We start from the raw sequence: 27,650 nt of genomic DNA, 5'->3' as shown, positions 1-27,650 counted from the left end.
TTCGGCCAGTAGCTAGTGTGACATGACTGTTGATAAGCCCCGTGGTATGGCAGTATGTGGCTGTAAAGGCCTGTTGCATACTTGTTTCATGGAGGGCTACTTGTTTCCCCCTTTTCATATACAAAAGCAGAAAATATTGACCCCTGTCGTAGGTGCGCACTGGGATGCGGGACGGCCTGGAAGGCTAAATAGAAGTACATTGTCCACAACCAGCCTCAGTACCGTATATTCTATTCTACCACATATTTCAGTAGTCGGGTGCCTGCCATGGTGTACCAAGAATAAGAAGACAGATCCATTCAAATAATGCCATCTGAGGACCTACCTCCTGTGCCATGTAAAGTGGCCAATTGCCTTTTGAGTTTGAGAGCAGACCACGGGGCCTTATGCCCGCATCTCTATGTTGTTCAAGCAGTTTCAGTAAAGCCATCTACAGTGGTCAGACTACATGAGTCCAGGGCACATTAGCTATGTCAGTGGTGGGGATGGTTGGTGCAGAGTCCAGGGCACGGCCCTGTGTACTCTCCACCGTGCCTCTTCTTCTCTCAGGTGGTCGTGACATTGTCAGTGGCATCACCAGAGTTGTCCCTCTGGGAACCTTTATCATCTCAAAGAGTACTAAGAGTATTACCCCTACCTCATCTGTAATTTATTACAGTTCCAGGAGCTCAGATAGAGTCCATTATACAATAGTTATCTCCAATGGGTCAACATGACCCACAACCCAGGATGTTCTTTAAAAAAACAATCAATGCATCGTGATTCGGCAGGAAAGATAGGAGATCCGCCATGCAATATGTCCTCCTCAATGGTACTTAAATGGCCTTCATCAGGACAAAACATTTATTAAACTTTTATTATGGGGGGAAAAACAAGTCCGTTCTAGGGTTTGCAACTATTCTATGGAGACTTAAATACTAACAGTAATAGAAAATGTATGCTAAGCTCACCTGCGTGTGTCATTCTTTTACACAACATAGAGCTTGTTATGCACCCCTGCCTTTTCTTTTCTCTTGACATTTTCACTTCCGAAGGGACCGCCCACAAACCATAGTCATTTCCAATTAACCACTCACAGCTTGCTTTACAGTCATCTAGCCCTAATCACTGCTCATTTAAATGTCCTGTGAGGCAGATGACACGCTCTGGTTCTGATGGACCTTCTGAGTTATCAACTTCAACACTATATAGCTGTTATGTAGAGGGATTTGTTGCAATAGAACTATGAACAATTAATTGTCGACCTTGCATCAAAAGATAACAGCAGCCCTTTTAACGAATATGCCTTGGGTCGGGTTGATACTCCTAGTTATATCTCCCACTTTGTAATCCATGGTTTGGGATTACTTTAAACAAAAAATTAACTTAGTTAAGTCCTTGGAAATTATGGCCGCTTGGGCTAAAACACCACAGGCTCTTCGCATATGTCATTTGTGTGGATACAATGGACTGCATTGCATGGCCGCCAAGGATTTATTGTCAGTTTGCCCGCCATTATCAGAACTGAGGCTGGTGGCTCTTAGGTCAGCCGGTCTGAGGTTCATTATGACAGGGGAGGCTCTCCGGTCTTTCGTCTGGAGTGGAAAAAGCAGCCCTTCCATCATAGTTAAAATTACATTTTCCATATATTCACATGCGCCACAAAAGGTAAGTTTGAACCAAAAAGGATTTTTATTGGTAAGTAAATGATTTTGTCTTTTTTCTTTTTTCAATTTTAAAAACATTGCCCTTTTTGAACCAGCATCAACTTCCTGGATTTCCTGGATTTAACCATTTATGTATCCGATAATCACTTATTGACCAAAACATACAAGAAAGAGACTGAGGTAAACTCTACACTCTTCGCGAGCACTTAGTAATCAGAAATATTCCCAAAGGGGAGTTCATCAGGGCACGGAGGAATTGTATGGCTCAAGGTGTATTCATGGAAGAATGTGCTTAACTATTGACCAGGTTCAAGGCTAGGGGATACACAGAAATATATATTAAGACAGCACGAGACAAAGCTCAAAGACTTAACAGAGAACAGACTGATTCCAAAAATCAAGACTCACAAGGACACTGCTAAAGTCAGATTTATCACAACATACTGTGCTAAAAATATGCAATTACGCAAAACTTTGAAAAGAAATTGGCATTTGCTAAAACTAGATCAACATATTAAAGACTTTATTGATGATTCTCTAACTTTTAGACGGGCCAGAACTCTGAAAACAACTCTAAGCCCATCTTTTTTGAAAGAAATCAAACCAGTTCAAGAAATAACATGGAGTCAATAGGGATCATCAGGTTTTAGAAAATGTGAAACATGTCCCATGTGCAGATATGCACTGGACAATACAAAAATCTTCAAAGATACATATGGTATTCAGCTCAAAATTATGGATAACATTAACTGCAAATTTGTAATTTATGCCATCAAGTGCAAATGTGGGCTAGTGTACATTGGCAACACAATCAGAGAGCTCAGGGTCAGAATCCGAGAGCATCTATCTTCCATTGGGAGTCAAATAACAACTTTACCCTTAGCCTTTCACTTGCAGCAAAACCATCAATTGTGTGATAAACAGGATGTCAAATTTCTTGGATTGAAAAAAATCAAGTTGGGACCCAGAGGAGGCACCCAGGAACTTAAACTAAGACAAGAAGAAGCCAAACTAATCAGTAAATGTAGATGGGTGGAGAAGGGGCTCAATTCTGATAATTAGATGTCTGCATTTTTATGACGTATTTTTATAGTGTATTATGTACAATGCATGTTGCCCAGAAATGATTTCTTTCAAATGTAAAAGAATGGCTCAACAAACTTGTTTCATTTACTAACTGTGTTTAAAAGTATAGGTACAATCTATGCTCTATTGGATAATTAACCATAGAATATTAGGAAGTACCATCATTGAAATCAGAAAATGACACATATATTCGGGACACTAACTAAATTACGCAGACCTAGCGGTCTAGTTTTACTGTCAGAAATCTTCAAGCACACAGTGCAATCATGTATTCATACGGTCTACATTTGGCGAGCATGCTTGATCAATAACATATTAGGTAGCAGGTTTGCCCTGTACAATTATCCCATAATGTAACTTTCAACTGGAAATAACCTAATTGCACTCACATGCCTATGTGCACAAGCAGATATGAGTCCACTTACGCTGACCCAGTGGCCCAGGTTCATTATCAGCAATGTAAATGCATACAGCATATTCATCTACTCACACATAGCACACGTGTTTAATAACACATCAGGCGTCATGACTGCCGTGGTACAACTATTCCATACACACAACATCACATTTAACGTCATTTGTTTTAATCAACTTGACTTTTTGCGCAAGAAAAAAGAAAAATGTATTTTACAATATATTTCAAATAAATAATAATGAGGCAAGCATGATTCACATCCAGGCGCTTAATAGGCAAGAGAACATGTCAAAAAAGAATATAGAAAGAATCTGAACAATGTCAACATATTTTTCCAAATGACGTACAATATATGGAGTAACACGTAGGTGAGCCCAAAATATGGCAGATCTAGTAAACACTGAAGTAGGACTACCGTATGTTGTCATGGAAACACACGGCAAACACTTCCTCATTGCGGTGTAGCCGCTCACTCGCGATTACACACGGAAATAAGTCTGACGGCAATGAAACGATTAAAGGTAAGACTTAGACTTGTGAGGCTTATGTAGACACTAAATAGTTTAACTAATATTGCACGCAACAAGATGTGCAGAGCAGCTTAGAGACTGGATGTAAACAACGGAGAGCATTAAGAAAGACGAAACACAGCAAGGCAATGTACTTATTTATTGAGAATCTGTCTAAAATAGAAACGATATTGCAAATTAGCACATGTACTACGAAGTATATTATATTTTCCAACGCATAGAAAATGTTGGGCAAGATTGAAATGATGCATTGAGACCATACCAACCCGTAGAGCAAATAGCCAACCTGAGCATTAGGAGAACAGAAGGATCTTATTATATTATGTTCTCTTAACAGGAGGGATTTAACCCATGAAATGAAACAGAACATGGATTTGGGTAAGAGTGAGTGGCATCACTCAGAGTCAAATATAATGTACTTACTCAGAGATATGTAATCAAGTATTCTCATGGAACTTTCTGATATTTTTTCTCTCCCCATTTATTTTGTTAAATTTACTGTGTGGTGCGTTTTTTCTAAATTTCCCAATTATCCATGCCGCTCCCCCTCCCTTTTTCTCTGTGTTTGGGCCAATTGTGACTTTGACTCTGATTTACATTTACATGACTATTGTGATTCCCTTTGCGCCCTTAACCGAGGTCCCTTGGCGGGTCCCTCTCTTAACGCCTGTGGACGGGACCCACAAAGGGATACTGGGGTCAATAACGGTACCGCAATTTGCGGTACCGTTATTGACGCCTTCCCCCTTCCCATTGAGCCTTATGGGTCTCAATGGGGAATGGCTTTTCAAATGGGGATTTACCGGTCCCGCAAAGGTCGGAATAGACTGGTGAGTCCCCATACCACCAAGTCGGGGGCGGTACCGGTATTGGTGCTAGTCATGGCGCTAATAGCGCCATGACTAGCACCAACCTCGGAATGAGGCCCAATGTGTACTATGATGCTATAACCTAACCAATGCCTCTTACTCTCAATCTGTTGTGGTCGTGTGGGTGACACCACTGCAATTATTGATTTTGTTGAATTACATGTGCAATGTAATACAAATGGATTTTCTAATTGGCCAGACGTTTGAATAAGATTTGAAGCTTTAAATAATAGCCCTGATTCGAAAAAGGTTCAAAGACGCCGAAACACGTGTTATCAAAAAGGGCAATGTTTTGAAAATTGAAAGAAAAAAGAAAAAAGCAATTACTTACCAATAAAAATCCTTTTTGGTTCAAACTTACCTTTTGTGGCGCATGTGAATATATGGAAAATGTAATTTTGACTGTTGCTTAACGGAGTAGAGCAATTTGTTTCTCCGTTTCACTTCCATATCCATGCAACATTTTTTGTTGAACTGCAAATGAATGCAAGGCGCTGAGGCTCATATGTTGGTCTCCCACAAAAGTTCCTCGTACCCTTTCAACTTCCATCATAGTTTTTACTATTTTATGGAGAAAGGTTGCCTCCATTTTAGCTGAATTGCAGGAAACTTTGCTGGTTTGATGGATTGATGTTTTCTTATTTTTGTTATTCACTGCTTTTATGTGGTTTTCTTTGACTTGTTGTGTTAAGAGTTGATTTAGTTTGACTGTGTAACACTGTAATTAAAGAATGTACCGGGAGGATAGCTCAGGAGCAGCGCACTCCTCTTGGAAGCAAGATGATCCAGAGCAACACAGGTTTGAATCCGCGCCCTTGCTTAGAAACCTCTTCGGTATTAAGCGTGTTATAAAAAAACAATTATAATAATAATTATAAGGCTCTGCTGATAAAAAAAGAGGCATGTCCAAACAGACAGGGTGCTACTGTTGTACTTGAAATGCAAAGCAAAATAAATAGACATGCCAGAAACAGATTTCGTAAGTATCTGAGTGCAGGCTGTGAACAGCTAATCCTGCTCCTTGTCCTTCTCCTGCTTTTTCTCCTGCTCCTTCTCCCAGGGCAGCTGCCTGCTTTAACTGGTCCACGAAAGGGCATGGGTGGGCAGTGGGAAGAGGTGAAGGCACCGGGAGACTGTCTGTGAGAACATGAGAGAAGGGAGGCAGTGGTACCATGAAACAGAGGGAAGGAAGAAAAGGGGGGACATAGTGAGACAAGTAGAGCGAGAGACTAAAGAGGGGGGAAAGACAAAGAAAAGATGAGCAGATAGGAAAAGAGAACAAAAAAGATAAGAGATGTGGGATAAGTGAAAGAAGTTGAAGCAACACGGAAATGAACAAGTGAGTTCTTTATTTTACGGAGCTCCCCGGAGCCCCGAACAGCTACTCAGCTCCGATCTTTTTTCAACCTCTCAACCATCCTCACGTGGTCACGCGGCTCTCGCTCCGAACACTGACAGAGACCACGCGTGACCACCGCGAGCCGAGAGTCATACAAGCAATTCCCTACACATCTTCCCCTTTATAATAGAACAAATATAGAACAACAACAAAGAAGGAACAGTCAGTAAAATAACTAATGTAACCGATAATCCTAAAGACATAGAAGAATTCTATCAATCCTGATAAGAATAAAATGTTACCATACTTCCATTTACATTATACCTTACATGGAATAAGATCTAGGTATTTCAAGTTTCATAATCCCTCATCCACACAGGCTTTGATCTAGTCCTATGCGAACATTCTTCATTAGCTCTCGCATCTGTATCAATTTTCCTTTCAACATTTCTTCCATCTACCGCACCTTCTTTCATCTCCTTTCCTAATGTACTGTAACCAACCTTCACAACTCCTTCCCTCACTTTCTCATCCGACTTACTGACATTCACATCACCTACTCTTGCCAACCTTCCTTTTGACCAAACTTCACCTCCCTCCAAAATAACCACATTACTTCTTACTGCACATATCTTCTTCGGTCCCAGGAACTTACTTTCCACACATTTGTTTACCAGTCTGGGATTTCTAACATACACCTTCTCCCCAACCTTCCATTTCTGTTCTTTCACCCTCATCCTGTCATCAAACAATTCCTTAGTCCTCTCCTGACTCAATGTAATGAGCTTCATAATGTGATCCCGATCAACATTCACCACCTTGGCCATTCCCAGCCATCCTGGACAAAGCCTTGTTCCAGGTTCCCTACCTTTCAATGATACAAATGGAGATACACCAGTCACAGAGTGTGGCGTGGTGACGTAATTCCACGTTAGTAACCTTAATACCTCCCTCCATGGTTGTCCCGATTTCATGGCCATCTGCAGACCCCCTTTTATGTACCTATTGACTCTTTCAACAAGACCATTCGCCTTAGGATTATACAACGCAGTCCTTGTGTGTTTTATGCTATAGCCTGCAAGAAATTTCCTCATTGCCTCAGATACAAATTGTACCCCATTATCAGACACAATTTCAATAGGCACCCCTTCTTTAAGGAACAGTCTCTCCAAAAAACAAATCAACTCCTTAGCCGTAACCTCTTTCACCGCTTCCCATTCAAACCATTTAGAATGAAAATCCACTACAACAAATAAAAACGTCTGGCCATCTCCCAGACCTGCTACAGGACCCATAATGTCCACCACAAATTTGCGCCAAGGCTGGTCTGGCACCACATTAGGTATCAAAGGGGCCTCCCTTACTACTCTGCACTTGTCACTCATTTGACAGGTCATACAATCTTTGACAAACCTTTCAGCACATCTATCGATTCCCGGCCACCAATAATTTTGCCTCAATTTTCTTTTCATAGCAGCTTCTCCCGGATGACCCTGATGAGCCAATCTAACCAGCACCGACCTGAGAGACTGCGGAGGAACAACACACCTTCCTCTTCTCAGCCTGTCTTCACACAGGTTCAACTCATCCCTTATCTCCCACCAAGTATTGAATTTACTATCCAAATCTCCTTTTGCAGGCCATCCCTTCACAGTCCAGCCCTTTATAAGTCTAAGATCCTCATCAATATCTTCTTCCCGTGTCCACTCATCCTTGCTAACTGCATTCAGTATTTCTGCCACAACCGACTCCTCCTCTGCCTCTCTTTCTTCCACAAGACCACCACTTACCGGCAACCTGGAAAGACAGTCCACCACCACATTTCTCTTTCCCGGCAGATAGCTCACATCAAAGTTAACATTTTGGAGCCCCAAACCCCACCTGCTGATCCTTGGGGAACCTAACGCCCATCTTCCACTCTCAAAAAGTTGAACCATGGGCTTGTGGTCCGACCTAACCACAAATCTTCTTCCCCACAAGAAATACTTGAAATGGCTCACTGCCCAGAACATAGCCAAGGTTTCCCTTTCAATAACAGAATATTTGCACTCTGCACCTCTCAACGTCCTCGACGCAAACGCAATAACTCTTTCCGTATTGTCCCTGTCATACTGCACCAATGTTGCTCCCAGCCCAAGCATGCTCGCATCGACCACCAAAACAATCTTATCCTTAGGATCAAACTTTCCTATGGAAGGTGCCTCACTCACCACTTGCTTGATACACTCAAAAGCCACATCACATTCTGCTGACCATTCAAATTTTGCACCTTTCTTGAGCAACATTCTGAGAGGAATAGACACTTTTGCAAAATCCTTCACAAATTTATGGTAATATTCGGCCAAACCTAGCAATGATTTCACTTGTTCCTTATTCTCTGGTACAGGTGCAACCTTCAGTGCTTCCACCGAATTCCTCTTAGGCCTCACACCCTTTTCATCTATCTCATGACCAAGAAATCCTACCCTGTGCACCCCAATCTTGCACTTGCTCCTTTTCACCGTTAATCCTGCCTCACTCAATCTGTCTAACACCTTTTTCAACACTGCCTCATGTTCTTCAGTGGAATTCGCATATAACAGAACATCATCTTTGAATACAATAATGTTCTTCACTCCGCACAGCACCGTCTCCATCACCCTTTGGAATACAGCTGCCGCCGAGGCGAGACCAAACAGCATCCTGCAATATCTAAATGTACCAAACACTGTAATGAATGCCGTCAAATGCTGACAATCCTCCTTCAGTGGAACCTGATGATATGCCTGAGAAAGATCAATGACTGAAAATATTTTAGCATTGTTTAAGACGGATAACTCATCACCAATTATCGGCAGGGGATGTCTATCAATCAAGATATTTCTGTTCAAGTCTCGCAAGTCTACACACAGTCTGATATCTCCATTTGCCTTCGCTGCTACTACCACCGGCGACAGCCATTCAGAGCTTTCACTTTTCTCAATTATTCCTCTTTGCAGTAGTGATTCCACTTCTACTTTTAACTTTTCATTCAGTTCATGAGGCACTGGCCTCACCTTGTGCACTTTTGGAGTGGCTCCTGCCTTCAGCTGAATCTGATGTTCAAACCCCTTCAGCACTCCTAATTCATCTTGAAACACTTTAGGGTACTCCTTCTCCCACCTATCCTTCAGCTCAGCCACATCTATAGGCCTTTCCGCATTCGCTTGGATTCTGATACCCAACTTCCACTGTTCACCCCATCCCAGGAGTGACGAACCTTCTTGAGTAACGTATATCTCCGCTTCACAGCTTCTTCCTTTATAGTCAATCGAAGCCTGGAACATGCCCAAAATTTCAATTCTCACATTCCCATACGCATAAGGTTCGATCTTGTGTTCCTTCAGTTGCTTCACATCTCCCTGCATGCAACCTAAGAATGTTGCTTTCGACATCAAAGTCCATGGCGAACAACTGTCCACCTTCATTGTTATTGCCTTCCCGTTGACCATGAACACATCTAAAGGTGCACCACCTTTATTCGATACCTCCAACACTTCTAGTATATGCTTTGTCTGGCTGCTGATTCCCACTGCACAATCTTCTTCTTGCTCGGGCACCCTACCTCCTTCTTTAATGTTCTGCACCACTCCCGACTCACGGCAAACTTTCGTAAAATGACCCTTTTTCTTGCATTTCAGACAAGAGATGTTTCTGGCTGGACAAAACATGCTAGTTGAAATGTGGCGGTTACTTCCACACTTGTAGCATCTTATTTCCTTGTTGGGAACCCCTTTACGAAATCCCCTCACCACAGCCACCTCTCCCTCCGACTTTTCTCCCTTCATATTAGTCATATATTTCTGGGTCTGTTCCATGCTTCTTGCCGTGTCTATAGCTACTTCCAGTGATGCGTCTTTGGACAATAGTCTCTCTTGTATCTTTACATTATTCGTACATCGCACCAACTGATCCCTTATGAGAGAGTCTGTGAGCAGTCCAAATTCACACGTGTGACTAAGGGACCTCAACGCTGCCACAAAGTTCTCCACTGGCTCCTGTGGACCTTGTGTCCTTTGGAAGAACTTATGCCTCTCAAAAGTTATGTTCTTCTTGGCTTCAAAGTGTATCTCCAACTTTCTTTCCGTCATGGAATATTGATCCACCTCTCCTTGGCCCAGCTGTGGGGAATCAGGCAACCCATCATACACACTTCTGCCTTCAGTTCCCAAATTAAGAAGTAAAATTGCTTCCTTTCTAGCTGATGCGAACTTATCCCCACCAATGGCAATCAGGTACGTGTCAAACAGCCTCTTCCACCTGTCCCATCTTATTGGTGGAGCGTCAGGTTCAGCCAGAAACAGTGGTGGGGGCGACATACTAGCTGCAGCCATCTTTATATATGTCCTGGTGCTCTAATTTCACTAAATGTCACAAAGTTCACACCTGCACAATCTTATGTCTCTTATAGTATTCACTTCTTTACGTGCATTAGTCTTCCAGTGCTTAAATTGCACTGTGGCAACTTTTATCCTGGCGCCAGTTTAATAACCATATGCTTGTTTCACAACACAATCTTTTGTGCTGCACCCTCTTTGTCTTGCCACAGTCTCAATGTCTCCCTGGAGACGCTCCCACACTGTAATGGCCAAGGATTGGCCTTGTCCTCCTTTTCTGAGGTGCCTCCCCCTCCGGTTGTGCTCAACCTCCCTTCTCCCTGCTCCTCACCTCCTTGTCCAATGAGCCAGGGTGGGCGGCACCAACCAGGAAGAGCTGTTTTTCTCATACAGCCACTCGGAGCAGCAGAGGTGGGGAGACTGTCCCACTGCAGCGCCACGCTCTCTGGCGCCGCCGAGACAGCCTCTGCAGCCCCCCCCCTTCCACACGGCTCCTCACACGCTGCTCTGCAGGTTTCAGAGGCCCAACCTCCACACCTCTGATGACGCACCTTCCTTTGTGGCCGTATGGGGAACGTTACCAGGCTCCGCGGCGAGCTCCGTGTGTGCTTCCACGTCGCCACTTGAAAGAAGTTGAAGCAACACGGAAATGAACAAGTGAGTTCTTTATTTTACGGAGCTCCCCGGAGCCCCGAACAGCTACTCAGCTCCGATCTTTTTTCAACCTCTCAACCGTCCTCCCGTGGTCACGCGGCTCTCGCTCCGAACACTGACAGAGAGCGCGCGTGACCACCGCGAGCCGAGAGTCATACAAGCAATTCCCTACAATAAGCCACAGAGAAAGAAGAAAAAGTAAGGTAAAAGACCAGTAGAACAAGATGGTGATCCGAGAGGAAGACAAAAGAATTAGAGAAGGTAAGAGACTGGAAGTTAGTAGAATAGGAACAGAGAGTGAAACGAGGAAGGGGAGAGACAGGCTGAATAGGAGACACTGGATGATGGGAAGCGTGGAGGATGGGCAAGGTTTGGGGAGAAATATAACAGTTCTTTCTTGGATGGCATTCGGCTGCGTTTATTATAAAGAAAAATCCAATAATAGTGGCTGTCAGCTTATAAGTGTTATTTCTAAATGTTCTAATCAAATAATTCACATCGAATGAGCATGTTTTTACATCGCACGCGCTGGACCCCTGTGCCACTCATCCTAAACGGAAGTGAGGGGTGCACGTTGTCATATCCACACACCTCAATAACAAGCCTGTGGAAAATAACAAAGAGAGGCAGGACCACGTAACCCTTCTTTGCATGCGCCCCATTCCCAGTGGGCTAGACACTGTTATGATCATGATCTGGGCCAGATAACAGAAACTTTGCACCAGTGCACGTTTGCACAGTGTTAGTACTGGGCAAGGGAGGGAGGGAGGGAGAGAGGACCCAGCGAACTACCGCCTGACATCCCTGTTGGATGCCACAGGGAAGACATTTGCCAAGGTGGTCCAGAGCCAATTGCAAACCTGGGTAACGACCAACAGCATCATAAACCACGTGCAGGCAGCTTTTCAAGAAGGAAGGGGTACAGTGGATCAGGGGTTCAGGTCGTCTCTCATTACACAGAAACGTGTCATCTTGAAGAAAGTCAGCCTGGACGCCTTCTTTATTGATTTAAGGACGGTGTTTGATGGGGTCCCGAGGGTGACACTTTGGAAATTAGATGGGGAGTCCCTGAACACCTGCTGGGGACCATTCAGCTACTTTATCGGAATCGCTTGGAGATCGCAGGAAAAACAACACAGCCATTTCATGTGGAATAAGGTGTCAGGCAGGGCTGTGTGCTTGCACCAATATTGTTATATATATATATATATATATATATATATATATATATATATATATATATATATATATATATATATTTAATTTTAATTAAAAAAATGCATTTGCTTTATTTCCTAAATCTTACATTTATACTTATTTACATTACAGTACATTCTTTTTCTTAGGTTACATTTAGAGCTTTTCTCTGGTACATTTAAGTGCAAAGTCTTTAGAGGTGATGTCTTTCCAAAAATGGACGATTGTAGACACCATTTTCCTATTGTTGCCCATTGGAATCTCAGTCCAGCGTTCTTCAATTTCAAGTTCGTTTGGGGCGGAGGCGTATCGTGTGCTGTATGTTGGGCGATTCTCATTTAATGCTTCACATTCCATTATGACATGGCGGATGGTTTCGGTCTGGCCACTCATTTTGCAGAATCGGCAGTCAGTACTGTTGTTTTTATTTATTTTCCATTTTCCCGTTATTTGTCGGTTGGGAAGAATGTTCAGTCTGAGTCTGAGGAACGTGTCTCTGATTTGACGATCCGGGAATAAATTGAGATAATGTGGCAAATGGTTTAGTGCTCTTGATTCTCCATCACATTTCAAGTTTAGTTTGTATCAGTCTTTTTTATTTTGGGTTTCAATCCAGTCCATTCTTGCTATTTGCTTTTTCGCATGTTGTGGCCTTTTTATCAACATGTCAAGCGGAATGTCCTTTTCAAGACATCTATTCTCTACGGTGTGCAGTTATAATGTCGACTGCAAAAAGTTGAAAACAAAAATATCGGAAAAAAAATGTCGAAAAAAATAATTGAATGTGTTTTTTTATTTGTATGTTTTTTGGGTTTAGCTATAAAAAATAAACAGGTGGTTGGGGGGGAACCCCCCCATAAGCCCCCCCCATAAAAAAAAACATTCGACATTTATTTTTTTCAACATTATTTTTTTCGACATTTTTGTTTTCGCCATTTTCACTATAAACCATTCTCTACTACTTCTCTCCATTTTGTCAGAGTTTTGTTATTGGACTTCAGCTCAGAAGTGCTTATAATGTCCATTGCTGGTATGTTGTCTTCACTATATAATTTTCGGTAGATGTCTAGGGTTTTCCACATGACAATTGAATGTAAGAATTGTAGGCCTAGCTCGTAACGTATACGTGGCATAGGTGTCGATTGTGGGAGAGTGAGAGTTTTCCGCCAGAAGATGGCCTCTACCTGCATCCATATTGCTTGGTCCATATTGATCAAGGTTTCAGCTCCATATGTTAGTATCGCTGTCACTTTTCGTTTGTAAAACTCTAGAACCGGTTTCAGAGAATATTTGCCAAATATCCGATGTATAATTAGTGCTTGTCTGGCCAAGTTTTTGGCTTTTGATTTCAGGTGGAGTGCCCACGGAAGTTCGTTCATTGATTGATTTATCCAGATTCCTAAGTATTTGTAAGTAACACCCTGTTCCATCTATATAAATATCAATGAAATTATCGAAGCCTTATAAGCACTGAGCCCAGACCCCCCCCAAGATTAGGACAATGCCGGCACTTTTTTGCTGATAATGCAATTTTTGTTGGCGACCGCCATCTGGACTCACGCAATCTCTGGCTATTTGAATGGAAAATGCAATGACATGGGCATAGAAATTAATATTGGGGAAACAAAGAACATGGTGTTTCGCCCTAGATGCTCTGAGACTATTAGCCTGCAAGTCTATACTGGTGAAATGAAACTTGAACAAGCCATGGTCAATGACTACCCAGGTATCAGGTTCTCTGAGGACTGCCAATGGGTAGCCCAACCAGCGAAGGAGAAATTAACCATGGAAAGCAGAGCTATACTGGAGACTGCCCAAAGGCACGGTAATGGGGCTGCGAAACCACCCATGGAGATATACAAAGTGCAGGTGAGAGTAGCTACAACTTATGGGCCAGAGATCTGGGGGTATGTTAGGACATCAGAGTTGGTCATATTTGAAAATACATTGGGGAGGCACTCGAGAGCCCAGGTAAGATGGCCTTCAGTCTTTGAGCTACCGGCCGGCCTTACAGAATTCCGGCAAATATCCTGACAACGTGGTGTGCTGGAGCCTTGAAAATTGTAACCCCAGCATAGGAGTCCAGTGGTGAAGTGTCAGGGAAATCCTACAAGTGACGGCTGCCCAGATCCTACAGATATCCCGTGCAACCTCAGTGGCGGGAGGCCTGTGCTGGGCTCGGAGGCCCGCTGAGGTGCGCCTTCGCGGGAGCGCACACCAGACACCGGCAGCTGCCACAGCAAGGGGCGGTCCCTGCGAGTATCAGTGCCAGAGAACCAGAGGAGAGGGCTGCTCTGCACGGCTGAGGAGCAGAGAGAGGAGGGGGCAGGGCAGACACATTGAGTGCAGGGTCCAACGTGGAGAATCTGAGTGCAGCTCAGCAGATGAGGCTCCTGGTGCGGAGCTCGGCATAGACCTTGCGCCAGGCAAACCCCGGAGAGTGAACAGAGTGGCTGTCCCGGCAGGAAGAAGAGGAGCCGCGGAGCTGACCTGCTGATCTGAGTGGTGGGGACCAGTGAATGCCTGCTGTTGTGTCCAGATCCAGGAGGGAAACACCTCATTGAGGGCCTCCCGGCACAGGCAGTCCCATGTTTGGCACAGATCCGGCGGGAAGAGTGGTGGGCCCCTTTGCTTTCACTGCATAATCAGAAAGGCAGATCAGTTAGAATCACAGGTAGTAGGCATCCTGATTTTGGACACTGCTTGTCACTGACACTATTATTTTTGCTCCCGCTGTACTTAACTTGATTGGGATATTAGGCACTTGGGGCACCTGGATGTTGTCCTCGTTGACTCTGGACAGGTGATCTGTGGCACAACACTTGCTGACCTAATAGGGAGCGACCTGCACTGTCAAGACACGGTGCCAGCCCACACTCCTTCGGTCGGAGGGGTGTTCACCATAAGAGAAGCAGCGCTGTCTAGCTAAGGTGCAGTCTCTGTTTTCAATCTGGAGAGGGGGCGGTGAGTGCAGGGGGGCTGAATATAAAAAAGAGGTGGGCACTGCAAAAGCGGTGCCATGCACTGTGCTAAGAGAAGCCTGTGCTGAACGAGCCCCAGTTATAGTTCACACCACAGGGGCACTCTTTGTGGGTGGTGAGACTCTTTGGGCATGGTCAAAGCAGCCTTGACACCTCGTAGTGGAGCCGGCGGGGGAAAAGTGCAGATTTACTGGTTTGGTGGTGCTCACAATAAGAAAACCCTAACTCCTCAACTGCTTCCTGGAGGGGAGCCTGCTCTGGGGGCAGCTAGCCCAAGTGATGCCTTGAAAAACATTTGGACGATGTTCACGCAAGTACACGCTGGGATCCAAACGCTCCATTGTAAAATGGACACTGACTTGCAAGGTGGACCTAGGTGGCTGGATAAACATGGCGAGCGGTTGGACGGAGCTAAGACTAGATTATCTGCAGTGGAGGATGAGTCATCTGCGACATCATGGGACCTAATCCAGGTCAAAAAGGCGCCGGCTGGCAAGCAGGATGACCTGGAATCCAGGTCGAGGAGGAACAATCAGAGAATCATTGGCATTCCGGAATCGGCAAATCAGAAATCAATGGAGCTCATAGTGGAATCCATCATACAGGAGTGCCTTGGATATACTGGGTATTCTGGTCACAGCCAGTGGGAAATGTTGGAATGTACTGTGTTGGTGTAGACTCTAATGATTAAAGGGATGCGATTTATGTCTTGGAATGTCAGAGGTTTGAACTGCCCGTCGGAAACTCGCATAGTGCTATTGTACTTGAAACAACATAATTTGGATGTTGCTTCCTTACAAAAGTCCCATCTCTCCCCTGTAGGCGAGTCCCGAATGAGGATGCCACATGTGTTTTAAATCCCATTACAGGGTGCGTATTTATTAACGATTCTGTGGGGTGTTGTTTTGTTGACATGAAGAATGAGTGTAGGGCATTACTAGTCACCAGGGTATTGCAGGGGCAGTTTATTTATTTTATTTTATTGTGCATTTGTAAGGCGCTTTATACAACAGAATTGTGTTTCAAAGCACCACAAGGCTACATGGGAAGGGAACAGGGAGATAATGACAATGGCAACACACAGTAAATATACAGTTGTGGTTCTACTAGGCCTTGCAGTATTCGGACGTACAAGTGCATTGAGGAGAAGTGCAGGGGATGGGGAAGGAAGGAGGAGCAGAGGAGTGGACAAGTGCTGGGGGAGGGCACATGAGGAAAGTGCTAAGGGGAGCCAAGGAGGAGAACCTCAGGTTAAGTGCTAGTATGCGACTCTCAAGCATGCGTTGTGGAGCCACCAAGCAGCAGCCCTGAGGGCAGTGCAACAGGGCGGGGGGTCAGGTGCTGGCATTTACTGGTGACAAAGGGCCTGGGATCCTGTGTGATTCATGAGGATCGGCCCACCGGTCACAGCGGCAGTAGGATGATTAGCAGGGAAGAGAAAGAGGTAGAGCAGGTTCCGAAACTTGAGGAGGTCCAGCTCAAGTCTGTGAGCGGCAGGGAGGCTGTTTCAAAGGGAGGCACCAACCCGAGGAGAGGGACCTGCCTTCCACTCTGTTTGGAGAAGCGTTTGACAGTCAGAGAGTTAGAGTTAGAGGAGCATATGGCTCTAGCAGGGGAGTATTTAAGGAGGGAAACTTGGAGATATCTTGGTCCCAGACCCCATAAGGCCTTGTTGATGATGCAGAGGGTCTTGGATTTGATCCTTGCAGCCACCGGGAGCCAGTGGAGAGATGTTAGGGCTGGAAAGATACAGTCCCTGGGCTTCAGGCTAAGTATAAATATTGCAGCCCTATTCTGGATTAGCTGGAGGGGGCAAAGGGAGGAAAGAGGGAGATTGAGAAAGAGTCTGTTGCAGTAGTCCATCCTGGAGAGGACCAGAGCTCTGGAGACATTGAGCTTCTGGGGGGAAGGTGAGAACAGGAAGAATGCCTCTGAGTGGGTGGATCTGGAAGTGGGACTTCTTTGTAAGGCCCATGATGTGAGCTGTGAAGGAGAGAGTGGAGTTGAAGATGACCCCAAGATTTTTGGCCTCACTGGATGGTGGGTGTAGAGGGCCCAAAGAGGGGGGCCAGAGGGTACGAGGAAAGGAGGGCACAGGTGTCCCGATGAGGAGGATATCCATCTTATTGGCATTGAGAAAGAGATCCTTTGCTGCACAACATGCCTGAACGGCAGACAGACAGTCAGGATGAGAGAGGAGGAAGAGGGGGAAGTAGACAGAGGTTTAAAGGAAAGCTGTGTGTCATTGGCATAACACTGAAATGGGGAGAGAAAGAGGAGATCAGGTGAGCAAGAGGGGCAAGATAGATATTGAAGAGCCCTGGGGGATGCCACAGGTAGAGAGGGTGGTGGTGGAGGAAAAAGGGCCCAATTGCAGCTGGGAAGGGCTGTTAGTAAGGAATGAGGAATGAGGTCAACCAATCAAGTGCCCGGTCAGTGATGCCATGCGTGTCATGGAGACGTTTTATGAGGATAGAATGATTGACCGAGTAATTCTCATCAAATACTATGGCCCGAATACTGACTCAACGATCTCCTTAGAGTGGATTGGAGTGGATGGAATTGATATGCAATTAACGAGAGTCAACTCTGGTCTTATACTATGGGCCAGAGATTTCAATGAGGTGCTGAAAGCAATGCTAGATAGAACACAGAGGTTGCATAGATCACTGACGCAGACCACTCAGAAGCTGGTGGGAATGTGTATGACCTGGGAGCTGAGGGACATTTGGAGGGTACGACATGGAGAGGACCGGGGGTTCACCTTTATGGCTACAGTGCATCAGTTGGCTTCCCGGCTCGATTATTTCCTGATCTCCAGTGACACTACGGGGTGGGTTGGGGAATGTGAGACACTGGCCGCACGCTGTCGGACCATGCGCCAGTAATGATGAGTATGGAAATCCTGGTGAAGCTGTCTAGTCCACCGGTATGAGCCTTCAAGAGTGAGGGTTTATCGGCTAGTGTCTTTCGCAAAGCAATTTTGGATGTGGTCTCTTATTTCTTTACGGATAACGAAAATTCGTATCCGTCAAAGGCAGTGCTGTGGGTGGCATTCAAGTGTGTTGCGCAGGGGGAATGCATATCGAAAGAGGCAGGCATACTGCACACAATTAGGAAGGAACTGGGAGACAGTGAGACCAAAATACTTCAGATGCAGATGGACCCCAATCAGGGGAGGGAGTATGGCGCAGAGGGTACAACTGCGGGAAGAGTTGGACAGGTTTCAGGAGGCCAGGAGTAGGAAAGGTCAGTTTCTGCAGAGGCAACCTGCAGTGCGGCAGTATGGGAAGGGCCAACGCCTGGGTAAGCTCTTGGCTAGGATAGCCAGGAATGAGTCCACTAGGACTCATGGGATGGCCATTAAAGCCAGGAATAGGGTAGTGCAGTAGATGGACAGTGACATAGGACATGTTCTTTGGGAGTTTTATGCAAGGTTATACTCGGCACATTGCGAGGGACAGCAGCCAGAGCTAGACTGGTTCCTTGATCTTATCGCACTGTAATAGTTGGGGGATGAGGAGAGGGAATTGCTGAATAGTCCCATTACAGAGGAGGAGGTGCCCCGAGCAATCAAGTGACTTGCAGCGAGAATGGCCCCGGGGCCGAACAGGCTTAACGCAGAATTATGTGTAGTCTATGGGACTTTCCTTGTCCCAAATCTATATGTATCAACAGACTGAAGAGGACGGGATGCTTCCTGACACTGTGCGTGAGGTGGTGGTCAATATACTATTAAAGCCATGTAAGGAGGCGGATGAATGTGCATCTTATCGACCCATTTCTTTAATTAATTTAGATAATACAATATTGGCCAAGATCCTGGCTGCCAGGTTGTCACCTCTAATGTGTCGATGTGTCAAGTCAGACCAATTATACCAGGCAGGTCCACATCTTATGGCCTGAGACATATTTATGGGTTAATGTTGGTGACGTACCAGGACGCCCCCTAGTGGCAGCATTATTAGGTGCTGGGAATGCGTTCGACTCAGTGGAATGGCACTTCTTGTTTACAGTGTTGAAACGGATGGGGATGGGGGAGGGTTTATTATTCACTTCTCCAGTTGCTCGAATTCGAGTTAATGGCCAACTTACTAGTCTGGTGTGTGTGGGAGGGATATGACGCACGGGTGTCCTCTCTCTCCCCTCTTGTTTGTCATTGCCATAGAACCACTGGTGGAATTCATCAGGGATAGGCACTTACACAGGGGGGTACGGTTGTATATTCATCAGTTGATGGTATCACCTTTCGCCGACTAAATAAAGTGTGTGTTGGACCCTGAGTCCAACTTGTCCCCTATAATGTTGAATGTCATGGATTTTGATACACTGTCCGGGTTGAAGGTCAATCCGAGTAAATCAGTGTTGTTTGCGCTTATGGATCGAACGCAGACATTTCATGACAAACTCGGATTACAATTGCACATGGAAAGCACCCAGTATCTTGAGATTGATGTTGCCCGTTCCTCAGATGTTCTTTATCAGAAAAACGATGTGAGGGTATTCGAAAAGGCTAGGGAAGGGACAGAGAGGTAGATGAGAAAACCTCTGTCTCATGATGGTAGAATATTCATAATGAAGATGATTTTGTTGCCACGGTTCTTATACATCTTTCTGAATGTGCCCCTGGAGCAGTGTCTAAAACATGTTTCGAAGAAGTTGAAGTTGTACTGTCCCGGTTTACTTGGGCTGGTAAACAACCCATGCCCAGTGGGAGACCCTGAAAGCGCCCCTTGAGTGGGGAGGGCTCATTTTTAGAGTGAGCACAAGCATCATGTGTGTCGTACTGGTTCTCCCCTGGCACTGATATAAGGCATGTGCAAATAGAGAGAGCGTTGGCAGCCCCCTTTCTGTTCCAGGCTATGATACTTACTGACCCATGGAACATAACGAGACCTAGGAACATGGTGGAACTATCTTGTAGGACATGGGTGCGCATAGAAAGAAAAGGGAGGTTAGAACTGCTGTACTCTCTGAGTCTCCCGGTGGTGCATATACCAGGCGTCCCGTTGACGGTTGAGAAATGGTATGTTCAGTGGATGGCTAGATTGGGCATCACTCAGTTTCAGGGCCTGTTCCCTCTGGGGCAATTCATTTCCATCGAAGGAAGAATCCAATGGGAGGGGAGGCATCTCTGCTCCACTCTGTATCTGTTCTTGAACTTCTGGCTGAAGAACACACTATTGGGACATTTCTGGGCCCTGTGGCAGTGGCCCGATACTTCATGAGGTAATAACAGCTAAGGGTGGGGGAAGGCTGGTATATAGTTTCTACACAAAAATAATGAATGGCAGGGTGGGATGGGCAAAGTGGGAAAGATCGCTGGGCCAGTCTATCTCAGAAGAGATATGGTGCTATTGCTGCATGTCAACCAGAGGCCTGGCGATATAAATTGAAACACGTTCACTTTCTACATCAGTTGTATTACACACCAGTGGCCTTGGATGGATTCTACCCGGAAATCCCAGATGAATGCAAGAGATGCTCGTACTCACCAGCAGATTTTGTTCAGGGGATTTTGGAATGCAGTGTTCCCTATGGTATCTGGAATAATTGGGGAGCATGTTGAGCCTTCCCCACTGATGGCTCTGATGGGGTATACTGGGTGTGTTGCTAGTCACGTAAGGAGGATATTGGGGTTATTGTTGACGAAGGAGGGTGGCTATGGCATGGGGCGGAAGCGGGGCACCTGATGTAGAACAATGGGAGAAGGATGTGCTGCATTGCAATGACATGGATACTGAATATGGTGCTGTGGGACATCAGTGTGCTAGGCCCAAAGATATCTGGGGGCCCTACACCCTTGATTTGATTTATAAAGTTCGGATGTAGCTTTTGTGACTGATTCCCCAGTAGGGGGCTTGGGCAGGTTGCTGCATTCTTGGTACTTGATGCTGGACAGAGGAGGCTGGAACTGCACTTGTATATAATGTATATGTATATACTGGGGTTGTGGGTCCGTTAGGGTAAGGGGGAGCGTGGAGGCATATTAGGACCTCTGGAACATATGGACGTGGATCAGCAACCTAAGCCTCAGGCATGGGAAGACACTATTTGGAGCGTAAGACCATGTAGACAATGGTGGCCGGCAGAGGCCAATTGCTTTGATATTGTTGATGACATTGATCTGTATAAGAGATAGGGACTCAGAGTGGTGAACTGTACGTTTTTGTTGGAAAAACAAAATAATTATGTTTTTTAATAAAATAGTTGAAAATACATTTCTTAAAAAGATACTTCTACTTCCTTAAAGTAGCCCGAATATCCCAGTCTCCTTGGAAACAGAGGTGAGATCTATTGACGATGAAATCTCTCTTAAGCCAGTGCTGTACTGGAAACGACTATGGACCTTACCGGACCTATTGAAATTTAAAGAAGCGCTCATTGATATCATGGCGCAGGATGGTGGCCGGGCTTTGCCGTGGCTTCATCATATTAAAATATTGTTAATATCACTTAACCTGGCTCAACTGGGGCAAAACCCCTCGGCCATGAGTGCAGGAACAAAAGGAGTGATGAAGAATGCTTATGATACGAAGTGTACAGTCAAAGCTCAATAATCATGCAGGTAATTGACAACAGGACCGCTCTATTGGTCCTTAAAAGGGAAAGTGGGTACAAAGATTATTTGGATTTGATCTCACCAGCATGCTTTCTATATATAGAATACAGAATGGGAACACTGAATGTTGCAGTGTTTACAAAAACATGACATGTCAGAATGTGTACTGTTTCCATTCCCTTGTGTCCCCTACTCCCAGGAAATTGTATTGCCTTTCAGATAAGACAGCAATTCCAGGCCCACATTCCATTCATTCTGTTATCCAGCCAATAAAATGTACCTTTTTTTCATTTTGAGAATGATCTATGCTGTGGCTTTCATTTACTAATCCTTTCACACTGCAACATCTGATAAAGAGCTCTATGGGACGTCCTAAGCTAATGTTTTGTTCCATCTCTACATAGATTTTTCAGTTAGCCCAATAATGCGTATCAAAATTTGCAAGGTGTGTGACAAGCAAGTGAAAACAACAAAGTTCCAAGGTCACAACTGGGACATTACTGACAAGTGATATGACAATATCTTATTGTTTGAAACAAATATACAATTCCTGTAAAAATAGAGAATTCCTATCCAAGACACAATTCCAATAAAAACACTAACAATATTGGAAACACTTAAAGTAATAAAAGCCTGAATGTACGCAAACATGAATTTCTCGGAAAAAAAGGTGCGTTTTCAAAAACTTCCTAAAGTGCAATAGAAAATCAGCCTTACGAATGTGAATTGGAAGAGAATTCCCAATAATTGGGTCAGCATTTGAGAATGCTTGCTTTTTGTTTGGACTAAAAAGTGTTAGCATATCATTATTTCAGAGGTTTTCATATTTACCTAAAATGTACAATTATTCGGAAAGATAAGCAGGGTGGCCTATACAAAGAGTTTTAAAAGACAGGCAACCTAGTTTGCAAAGAACCCGAGCCTGCAGGGCCTGTAGTGGGAGCCAATGTAGGAACCTTAAAAATGGCGATGCTGCATCCAATTTTCTGGCTCCAACAATCAGTTTAGCAGCACTGTGCAAAGCTGTTTCCAGGGGCATTAGGGAAGCGGCATGGACCAGCATGAGTAAGGCATTTCCTGCTTCCACATATGAGAGGACAAGGGATTGGACAAGAGTGCCAAAGGACTGAAAGTTGGTAATGGGCTGTTTGCACTTTCTGGCTTGTATGTGTTTTAGGGCAAGCCTGGGGTCTGGATAAAGACCAAAAGATTTTACAGCTTTGTTTGTATCAAAATAGAGATTGAAAACAGGGTGAGACAGTGTCCAAGATTTTCCTTGTACTAAACCAGATGAATTTGGTTTTAGAGTATTTGAAGTACATGTGAGGAGAGGCAATGTTTATATCACCACCCAGAATCAAAGCTGTCTGTGTGAGGGGCATGAGCACAGACACCATATGAAGGAAGAACAAGTCAATTCTGTGAATCTTCTAGCTATATAGCAACTCCAAATAATTTTGTATAAATTGTCCTGGATTAAACCGGATAAGGAATGCCCTGCCTCCCACTATCCGAGGTGAGGCCTCCCTCACCACCTTCCGCAAAACTCTGAAAACTACCCTCTTCACATAAGGCCCGACACATCAGCTCGAATACTTATCATATATGTTGTAATATACGACCAAATGCAATATCTGTAACAACAGTATGATGTCTTGTAGTATTCATAATGTGTCAACAATCGCTATCATGCCTGTACCATGTAACTAACAGCGCCTGAATGCCCCTGGGCTGCTTGCGCGCTATATAAATATATATAATAAATAAATAAATAAATAAAGATATGCATGTACCAACAACACAAACAGCGATAGAGGGAGAAGTTATGGGACAAACTGATGATAGGTGAAGAATTTAATGCAATATGCTCAGTGATGCAAAGTGTACTTACATATATGTATGTATGTATTTGAGGATTTGTATAGCGCACATCCGTGAAGGAACCAGGGAAAAATGTGCATCTGAGCGCAGATGATAAGTCAACAAGAAAAGTAACCGACATACGCTACTGTGTTTTAGATAAAAATATGGGCTTTCACCTTTTTCCTAAACTCCATAAGCGTTTAGCTTCGTGGAGTTCCTATGGTATGGAATTCCACGCTCTGCATGGGAAAAGCGTCTATCGTCCCATGTAACAGAGTTTGAATGCTGGACCACCAAAAGGTTTTGCTTAGATGAACGCAAACAGCATTACAAAAAAATATAGGACATGTAAGAAACAAAAGGAACTGTATATAAAGTGTCAGTCACCTGTGGAGAAAATATTGTTAAAGGGCACATACAATTCTGTCAAACATTGTAAAATATGTAAAAGAATGGACAAGCGTCGGATGTTTATCAGTATTAAATTAAGTACGAGGGTAATAAAACTAGGAAATGTATGGCAGGATAACGCCTTTTTAATACAACGTGGAACAAATGCAATAGGATAGCGTGATTATTTTAATAGAAGGATTTCCTTTATGTTGTGATAATGCCTTTTTAATACAATCTACAACACATGTGCTATGATAACATGATGATTTTATTAGGATCTGATTCATGATGTAAAAGGTGTGTACCAAACCATAACACAATAAAATAAAATATATCTACTAGACCTAAGACAAATGAATTGGGCAAATTAGCGTAAAAACATCATATTTTTTGTATTGCCTAACAATCTGGTGCCACAAGAAGAACTACTTCGATTATAGAAAGTGGGCATCACTATGGTTTAAATTAGTTCACTTTTTTATTTGTGCATCATTTCACAGTTTATCCAAGTGATCAAGAGACAGTGGGTCTGCCCTTTGTATCAAGACACAGTGGAGGCATGTAGTGCATGCCCTTAAGGATTATAATTTTAGATTTTTTTCTTCATTAGATACTCAAATATGTAGCTTATATATGTGCATTGATTGAGATTTTTAGATATGTCCCTGAGGCTGGATTGTATAACCCAAAATGCATTGGACAAAGAAACACGCATGTGTCTGCAATTGAAGACTTTTCATATTCATGTCGTGATCACACATTTATTTCTAAAGATATGTATTAAGAAGTAACATAATTACTTTAGCAGTGATTTTTTGCATTGAGTCATGCAGTTTCTGGCAGGATTTGTGCCAGATGATTGCTGTGAACAAGAAGAAATATTACCATTAATGTTAATATGCCTTTTCAATAGTCTCCTCCTGGTTGCATTTGAACACAATTTCCAATAGACCACAGAGAGTGTAAGTTCCCCACATGTGAATTGCCTATGAGGGTTAATTGCCTGATAGGCTTGGAGGTTTCAATAGCTTGTTGGTTCAAGTTATGGTTAAAAAATGACTAAGAATTAGGATTTGTGCTAGGTTTTAGATTAATGATGACAATGTTAATGAGTTATTATTTATATAACACATTCTCACCAAAACTCTTTACAGAACATGTACATACAATTATCACCCAACCAAAGTGGGCACTCATTTATCGACCTCAGAAGGATGAAATGCTGAATTGGTTGGCCTTGCCAAGATTCGAACATGCGACCTGCAAATCGCACAAAGGCCGCAGCAGCGAGTGATCAACCCGCTGAGCTGTCTTACCTTGTGAGCCCACACAATAGACCATCAGCTGAGGCCTAGGTCAGGGGTAAAGTGTGAGTTAGGTTTTGCAATTATTAAACAAGAGAAGCACTAACTAGTGATGGATGGATGATAGCAGCAAGAATATGGTCGGATGCAAACCGATGCAGAATTATATTAATATGAGTAACAGTCAATGGGGGTCATTCCGAGTTTGGAGGCAGCCATGGTGCTAGTAGCACCATGGCTGCCTCCAAACTTGGGTCCGGGTAGTCGGAATGGGGACTTACCGGGACATTCCGACCTATGCAGACCCGGTAAGTCTCCATTCCAAAAACCATTCCCCATTCCTATTTGAGCCCCCATAGGGCTCAATGGGAATGGGGAAGGACCTAATAACGGGCCCGCAAAGTGCGGGCCCGTTATTAGCTCTATGGTCCCTTAACGGGTCCCACTAAGGACGGCTGGTTGGACCAGCCGTTCCTGGTGGGACCCGCTAAGGGACCTCGGAATGTGGCAGTAGGGGGTTAACGGCACCGGCATCCTTACCGGTGCCGTTAACCCCCTACTGCCATACTCGTAATGACCCCCACTGTGTTTATTTAAGGACTTCATCCTTTGTACTCCACAATGCAGCCACTCAATAATGATCTGTGTCTTATTGCACAGCAATGGTGGCAGAGTCGTGGCCGCAGCAGCCAGGGATGCCACAGGCACTGGGCTCCAATGCAGCTGCCCCTCACTTCTGATCTGTCCTGTCGGGAATGAACAAAAAAGAGCCCACATGTCTGAAGTCAGTAGGCCTCATTAGGAGTTTGCCGCTATCCTGGTGGTATTACCGCCAGGATACCACCAAACGGAATTGCAGTTACCAGCACTCGCTCTGACGGAATTATCGGCAGGTTGAAAGTGCTGGTAAGGGTGGTAAATCCCCATTCCATGGAGTCCAATAAGACTCCATGGGTGGATTTGCCGGTATTACCGGCACCGGTGTTACCGTAAAGGTAATACTGGCAATTTTTGCAGGTAGGTTGTCGGAATTACCTCCAGCTGTTAGCTGCGGGTAAAACCTCCATCCCTACTGGCAAACTTGTAGTTGGCCAGTCTGGTAAAACTTGTGCTATTAGTGACCTGTGTCAGTCTACAATTAAAACAGCTTGTTTAGCATCACAAATAAAGAGTTTGTATTGGTGAAGCATATGTGTGTACCCCTCATGACACACAGCCCCTCTCGAGCTGGAATGCCGTCTGCACGTTTCTTCCTTAGTATCTATAAATATGCCAGGCAGCTCGGCCATAATGGTCTATGGGGCACTGCCCCACCCCCATTGTGAAAGAGTCTCCAAAAGCGGGGCTACGTGGACGCCCTTTACTTTTTCAGTTCCCTAAGCCACGTGCAAGGCTGGGGAACTGTAGGCCTACATATACATCGAGGGTGTGCCTGCGCCTCCCACACATTCAGATCTCCTTGGGCGGCAAAAGGGAGGCACATTGGCTCCACTGCGCAAGTCACAAACTGAGAACCTCTTCCTGGTTCCTGTCTGGGTGGGGTGTGAGATCTGGAGGTCTGGTGAGGCACCGAATCTGGAGCTGGAGAGAAACAGTTTAGGGGGAGGAGCATTTTTGAATGTTTATGTACATGCGTGTGATGATGTATATGTATGTATGTCTGTCTGAATGGGTGTAAGGGTGTGTCGTTGTATGGGGTGGTGTGAATTGATCAATGAAGTTCTGAAAGCAATTAGGTTAGCCTAGTATGATGTCTTTGTGTCTTCTGTTTCTTTGGGTGTATGGGAGTTTGCGTCTTTGCCTGATAGGCTGATAGGCTGTCGAATGTGTCACAGTCTGTTCTTTGAACTTCTGATATTGTTGAATTTATGTGGTAAATGTGGGCGCATGCCTACACACCAATGACGCCTTGTGACGCCCAAATATATTGAAATAATGTCCAGATACGCCGCCCTAAAAGGACAGGAGAGGGCTACTTAAGATATCCTGGTTGCAGAAGCACTAAAGAGCTTTGTGTTCCAGTGCTTCGATTCCCAGATCTCAACCCTGACATTGTCACTTCTCACCAGCCGCGATAGCATGTCACTTCATAGTTATAACATCCATCAGATGTGCTCAGAGCACTATTAAAGCCCCCAATTTTCAAACATACAATCACAGTAATCTAGTTACAATGTCAGAGGGAAGAATCCTTTACTCACTGCACATTAAGTGCAGCATGCCGTAGTCGGGGTACGAGCACATGCCGTACATTTACCCACATGACAACACACCAAATAGAAACATGCTGAAAGTGAATGTTAAATATGCCTGTTGGCATTTATTTTATTTATTTATTTATTTATTTATTTATTTATTTATTTATTTGCAGGAAGAACAATGCTCTTTTCTTCACAAAAGAACATACAATAGATCAGAAATCAGATTTGAGTGGAAGCAGTGAACCTCTTAAAATG

At 44.3% G+C, this 27,650-nt stretch overlaps 1 long non-coding RNA gene across 1 annotated transcript; it reads left to right on the top strand.

The window, feature by feature from the left end:
- Positions 1–648: 648 nt before the first annotated feature.
- On the top strand, positions 649–27,650 carry LOC138570161 (uncharacterized). Its single transcript, XR_011303410.1, has 3 exons — positions 649–3,668; positions 4,015–4,055; positions 27,566–27,650. It is a non-coding gene; the product is annotated as an uncharacterized lncRNA (long non-coding RNA).

The sequence above is a fragment of the Ambystoma mexicanum genome, chromosome 2q (assembly GCF_040938575.1).
Source record: "Ambystoma mexicanum isolate Mex_15411 chromosome 2q, UKY_AmexF1_1, whole genome shotgun sequence".
Classification (NCBI taxonomy): Eukaryota; Metazoa; Chordata; class Amphibia; order Caudata; family Ambystomatidae; genus Ambystoma; species Ambystoma mexicanum.
Note: the sequence above shows the minus strand (reverse complement) of the source record. Positions and strands in the feature narration are given on the sequence as shown.